Raw genomic sequence first — 6,985 nt, 5'->3', positions numbered from 1 at the left:
AAGGAGTTTTACACTGTGGGCACAGCAGGTGTTCAACTATACGTGGCGACTTCCTGGCAGGTATATTGCATTTAATACCACACCATCCTCATCGCAGAAGTCTGTCACATGAATCCCTACAGAGGCCAAAATGTCAGGAAGTCCTTGTTTCCAGCACTTCACTCACTGACCGCATGACCCAGGGCAAGCCACTTAACTAGTCTGTGTCTTCAAGTCCCCGTTAATAAAGTCTGCCTTGTTGGCAGGAATCCTCCCTGTGGATAATCCTTCCATCACTGGCAGCAGTGAATGGATCTTGCAAACTCAGCTACATAAAGAGCCAGCCTGCCAGGAGACGACCACTCTGAGTACACAGCTCGTCTGCCTTATTCCAAGAGTCCTTAGCAAACCATGTTTTGATGGAGATCCTCTTGTTCGATGCCGGCTGAGAGAGAATTCCCTCGGCACTGCCTGGGCGACTTTTCATCCAGTGTTGAGCATATAGAGTAACAGTAGGTTATTTCATGCCTCTTGAATGTTCGAAGTCTGAGCGGCTACACACACTCCAACCTGTATTTTACTCCATTGACAGGCCCGGAAAGGACATATGGTTTAGATTTTTAGACAACACTCTGTGTAAAAAGGCTTTCCTTTTATAGAGGTGTATTTTTAGAGTCTGCGAAGGTAAACTCTGGGCTGAATTTAATCCACACAGTCCTCCGGTCCAATCAAGAGAGTAAACACAACTTTGTGTCAGTGTAATACATTGTTAACTGAGATGTCAGAAAATCAATTAATTACTTTTAAGAAGCAGTTAAGAATATTCCTTCCATGCTTCCCTGTGAATTATTAAAGAATACAACGTAAAGGTCCCCACCCACGCCCCAAACAGCAGCCCTGGGTCATAGGGTGGTGCAAAAGATGCATTCTGCCCTGAATTCTAATTGAAAATAGTACAAAGTTGAAGGGACCAAGAAAAAGAGAGAAAGTGACAAGGCTTAAGAGGCGGGGTGCCCGGCAGAGGCAAGAGTTTGTCAATGCTGCTGAACGCTGCCCCCAGCCCTGATCCTGCCTGTCCTGGGTTTTCCAACACGTGCACCTATCTCTTTAGACAATGGCTGCAGACAATCTACTCCCATCTGTGCAGCTCTGCTCGTTTGCGGATGGGCAGCCTGTCTCAGAGCCTTATAGGTTTCTTCCTTTCCCAGAGCCCTGCTCATCCCAGAGAAATGCTCAAGCAAGACCCACCGCTCACTCCTGCACCTGCCAGTTCTCTGCCTGCCTCCAGCCTGGACAAGACCAGGGAAGCCCCCTGGATGGGAGGCCAGGGGCTTCTCCCATGGGCCTGGCTTGCATTGACTTGGAATGTTTAGCTCAGGTCCAGTCACGCTCATCCACACACGTCCTATATATCTGGGAATAATTCTAACACCGACCTGGAGTTTCAGGTATGCTTCAGACATGGATTCCCCAAGTGTAGAGAGAATCCCTTTCCCATCTCAACTTAGCCTGCGCCCCAAAGACTAGGAAAGAAGTAGGAACAGTAATCTGCAGTTGTGAAATGAGGGAGCAGGCTGGGGCACGGGGACTGGGCTCCACAGATGAGTCTTTCTTGCCATGTGTCTTTGCTTTTGATCTAGCCAGAAGTGTTTACCATCTGAGTGAGGAAAACTACATTTGCGTAACCAAAGTGTCAGAAACTCTGTTTTGGGAAGAGGACTCCTACACTGCTGACCAATTGTGGTTATCACCGTGTCCAAAACTGAGAGGGCATTTCCTAGGTTGTTGACTATGTCAACTTCCAAAGCCGTCAAGGCACCAAAAGTCACAAAAGAGAGGAGGTTCCCGCGGCCCCAGTGGTTAAAAAAGCGTGTTGTAAGGGGAGATTTTTTTCGCTATTCAACACCTGGAAGTCGTTATCTCCTCATTCTGACATCTGAGCTGACTCAGGGTACAACAGGCTGGAGAGGATGTGGCAGCTACAGTTCACCATTATCCACTCATTCATTCATTCATTCATTCATAAAAAGTATTTACTGAGAATCTGCTCAGTTCCAAGCACTTTTCTTGATGCTGGGTGCTCACTTGCAAAGGACAAAGTCTCTCCCTCACTCCACCCACTCACTTCAAGGATGGAGACAGATGATAAATAAGTAAACACAGAAATTAAATAAGACAAATGCAATGATGAGAATAAATCAGCATGTGTGGTATGATCTGAAGGATAGCAGAGGGCTAGGAAGTGAGGTTACTTTAGGTGTTTTTTAATAGATGACATTTGAGCAGCCATGGAAAAAACTGGGGGGCCAAGTGGTCCAGGCAGAGGGAAAGCATGTGGAAAGGTCCTGAGGCTGGAAGAGCTCAGCATTTCTGAGGGTCAGAATGGAGGCCATGGCAGAGCACGCTGAGGGTACAGGTGCTCTGTGAGGTCAGAGTGCTGGCTGGGCCAGTGTACTCAGGGCCTGGAATTCAGAGTGCCCTGGAACATCCTCACAGAGTTTGGGTAGAGGAGAGAAGTGATCCAATTTACACTGGTCTCTGGCTACTAAACTGCAGTGGGGCTGCTGGAGGGGCTGCTGGCCTTTTCTCCCCACCACAAACTCCAACCCTGCGCAGACTGCAGGCCACTCCTCTGTCGGAGCATGGGTTCAAATGTGACTGTCAGGTGCCTAACCTTGGCAGATCTCCCCATCTCTCTGGGCCTCACATGTCTGGTCAAGAAACAAGACCCCCCTTCCAGAGCCACTGTCTGCAAGGTGTCTGGTACTCGGTTTCTCGTTTCATAGACACTGGTTGCTGCTATTGTTAACATCACCTTTATTCCCTACATTATCCCCATAAATTTATATATATATATATTTTGGTGAGGAAGATTGTCCCTGAGCTAACATCATGCTAATCTTCCTCTGTTTTCATATGTGGGATGCCTGCCACGGCATGGTTTGATGAGCAGTGTGTATATCCACACCCGGGATCCGACCCCCATGAACCTTGGGCTGCCGAAGCGGAGCTCGTGAACCCAACCACTATGCCACCAGGCCGGCCCCCCATAAATGTATTTTTTATGTTGATTTTCATCAACTTTTGTCCAGCAAACATTTATTGAGCACTTACTCTTTATCCCCTGGGTCCTGCGCCACCACAAGGAGCAGCTTTATGAGCGAAAATCAGGACGCATCCCCTGCCCCCACACTGATAGCTCCTACTGTCCCCAGGAAACTCCAGCAAAGGCTCTCTGTGCCCCCCTCACAGGCCGTATACTGAAGTATTATGCAATATTTAAATAGAATGCCAGCACGAACTTTAGGCGTCCTGACCCATGTGTGATTCGTGAGGAAGCCCACCCGTAGTGCCCAGTGCTGACTGAGGCGAGGATGGCGCCTGCTCGGAGGGCAGTGTCTGGACTCTGTCTAGTGTGCAGAGGGCTCTGTTAGGTGCACCCAGGACAATTTCCAGGTCCCAGTGGGGACAGGGGAGATTTGCTCCCACATCGATGGCTAGTGATGGAGAGGAAGGAGGGAGAGAGGGCCTTTGGCCTCTGCATTTAGCTTTCATCATGCAGTTTTGACTTCAGAAAGGCAGTTCATTGTTCTCAGTTCCCAGAAGACTAAATGAATTCTCCACCAGAAAAAAAAAAATTTTTTTTTGAAAATTATCTCCATCGCTGATGATTCGATCAGGAATTGCAAAAAGGAGAAAAATAGGACCTAGGAGAGCCTTAAGCACTCAGCCAGTGGCGGAAAGGTGGGGAAAGCCAGAGAAGCACGACCCTCTGCTCACTCGCTAGACACCGGGGAGCCTCGAAGCATGAGTCAGGGCCACGAACGCCAGCTTTGGTTTCCCAGGACGCAGGCAGAGGGTGAGTGAAAGTCGGTAATCCCATGGGGAAGAGAGAGTTAAGCCATGAACACAGCAAGCTTCAGAGCTGGTTTGTGAAAGCTGATTTCAGGGTCAGTTGATGTAAATCTTGATTTATTTGAAACTGAATCCATTGGCTTGTTTCAACGGCTGTGCTGGCCTATAGATGCTCTTCACACCAAGAAATACCTCGTGGTGGCCCATGCAAAGCCTGGAAGGAAATAGTTTCAAAGAGGATGAGGAAGAAGGAGAGAAAGATGTGACGTGAATGGAGGAAATTTGGAGAAAGGACCCAGAACCCTGAAGATCCAGTTTTAATCTTGCAAAGACGTATCCACTCCTCTATACTTTGCAACAATGAAATAAGTTCATCTTCTCTGGTGAAGACAGGCCCTGCTGGATGGAGCCAGAGAGCCAAGGCAAGCCATCCTGACTCAGCCGAGAAGCTCACCACCCCCTGCATCTCCCTCTGGAGACCTGCAGGACATCAAACAGAACAGCATCTATTTTTCTTTTTTTTTTTTTCAAGAGATGCTATGCAGTCCCTGTAAGGGCATGACGTTCTCCGTGTTTGCAGCAGGGCATGAACAGCATTAAGAAGTTGCCTCTGTGCCCAGGGAAGGGAGGAGCGCCACCTTCATCTATCCCCAACTCTCCTCCTTTCTAGTCTGATTTTCAGAGTTGCAGGGTAGGGTTTGACACGAGACATGCAAAAAATAAAAAAGGAAGGACAAAGTTATAAACCTATCTGATGTAATCCAAATGGGTTCCATCTGTTTTCCACATAAAGGAGATATAAATAATGTGAGCAAGCATTAATTCCTCTTGCAAGGATTGGGGCTCAGTTCAAACGGGAGCAAAGCAAGAGTCTTATTGAGGCCCTTGCTGTCATCTGACCACAAACTGCACAAGGAAGAGAGCCCAGAGTCACTCTGGTGTGTGTCCACGCAGAGCGTCCTGTGAACAGGACCCTGAAGTCAGCCCCACCCACAGTGGGCTTTTAGTACAATCCAGGACAAGCTGATTGTTAGCATTTTTGCACTGTCCCAGGATTCAGGTTTAATTTGGGGGAAAACAAAAGACATAAAATATTTGCATAGGTCATCTTTTCCGTATATCCTAAAGATAAATAACCTCCTAAAGATCATACCTCTTGCCCCCAGCTTGCGCGCGCGTGCACACACACACACACGCGCACGCGCACACACACACGCGCGCACACACACAATCCCCAAGAAAATCTATTGTGGCAGAAAGATCGATGACTCTGTTCCTCTTTCTTTAGAATTATAAAATAAGCCTTTTACATATCCTGACTCATTGGTCCCATTCAATGTATATGCAAAAGAAATTCAAAGGCTGAAGGCTTTTCAAAGGGCCTTTGGAGAAGGATGATAAAATGTGTCTGATAAAACACACACAAAAGACTTTAGCAATAAAGACCTGCAAGTTGGGAAAGCAGGACTTGGGCAGCAGGGTGTAAAACTATGTTATCTGCAGCTTCAGCACTAAAAGATAGCTGCCCCGAGCACCAGGCTTTATCTGGCCTCCACAAGAATAGAGATTGCACCTCCCCCGAACCACCCTGGCTGCAAAGCCCAGGAAACACCTTGCAGAAGAGTTGATGCAACATTTGCCATCCCAGCCCTCGGTGACAGTTAAATCGTGTTACAACACACCATTGAGCAACGACCTTGCTGTGTCATCCAAGTCTATGTTTTACCCCACTTATTCCCGCTGGAGAGACAAATGGGACATTTTGGGTGACAGTTTTTGATTCTCCCCTTACTTTTAGTTTAGATTATTAAAAAGAGGAAAGAGAGGCTGGCCCCGTGGCTTAGCGGTTGAGTGCGCACGCTCCGCTACTGGCGGCCCGGGCTTGGATCGCCGGCGCGCACCAACGCACCGTTTGTCCGGCCATGCTGAGGCCACGTCCCACATACAGCAACTAGAAGGATGTGCAACTATAACATACAACTATCTACTGGGGCTTTGGGGAGACAAAGGGAAAAAAAAAAGGAGGAGGAGTGGCAATAGATGTTAGCTCAGGGCCGGTCTTCCTCAGCAAAAAGAGAAGGATTGGCATGGATGTTAGCTCAGGGCTGATCTTCCTCACAAAAAAAAAAAAAGAAAGAGACAGTCTTCCTTCTTCTGTTTGAATACAATTTAAAAGCCCTTTCCCCACTGACATTTCAGGTAGGAGATTAGTAATATTTACTCTTTGCATCTTATTGCATTGTTTCTTGAGACTTTCAAAGGATTCTTGGTACCTGTTCTTGGAGATTTATGACTCAGTACCTATGACTTCTTCGGGCCGGAGTTTAATTTATGTAATTGCAATCAGGAAACCACTTTGAAAGGGAAGAAATCAATTGAGATGTTCGTGAGTTGTAAATTTTCTGTAAATAAAATTTCACAAGACTCTCCCTTTTTTTAAGTAGTAACAACACGGCTGTTGGAACAGCAGCAAGTTTGGAGGGAAGGGCACTAATTAAGGGGTCAGGGATTCCACATCAGACTCTCTGGACTGGGTTGTAGAGAGTGTTTGCTAAGACTCTTTTCACCTCTCAAATTGATTTGATGCCATTCCACAGAAGGATGACCTTCAAAACAGTGTCACTCTGATTTGTTCTATAATAATCCTTTACCTTTGATGACCACGTTTGGCTTTTCAAAGTGCTTCAGCAGTTATGATTTAATTTGGTCTTCTAGATAACCTTCGACAATGACAGGGCTCTAGACTTGGCCAATGAGGAAACTGAGGCACAGTAACATTAGAAGACCTGCAGAGAGTCACAGAGAATCACACACCGAGTCACCAAACAAAATGAGCACTAAGGAAAAAAGAGATTTTAGGCCAGAAGCTTTCAAACTTTTTTGAACAGCACACAACAGTACGAAGTAAATTGTATGCATGACTCAGGAGATGGATCTGTCAACCAAAAAGAGGGCTTCAGGAAGCAATACTTACTCTTACTACTTATGAAGTGCTCTATTTTCCATTTATTTTCTGCTATGACTTTTTCTTCCCTTTATTTTTGTTATAATAATAATTATCATTATTATTTTTAATTCAGAACCAGTTAATGGATCACAATCCATGGCTTACAAGTCATTGTTCAGAAACTTTTCACAGGGCAGTGTCCTT

This window comes from Diceros bicornis, chromosome 27 (genome assembly GCF_020826845.1).
Source record: "Diceros bicornis minor isolate mBicDic1 chromosome 27, mDicBic1.mat.cur, whole genome shotgun sequence".
In the NCBI taxonomy this organism is placed as follows: Eukaryota; Metazoa; Chordata; class Mammalia; order Perissodactyla; family Rhinocerotidae; genus Diceros; species Diceros bicornis.
The sequence above is the reverse complement of the archived record's forward strand: the minus strand, read 5'-3'. Positions refer to the sequence as shown.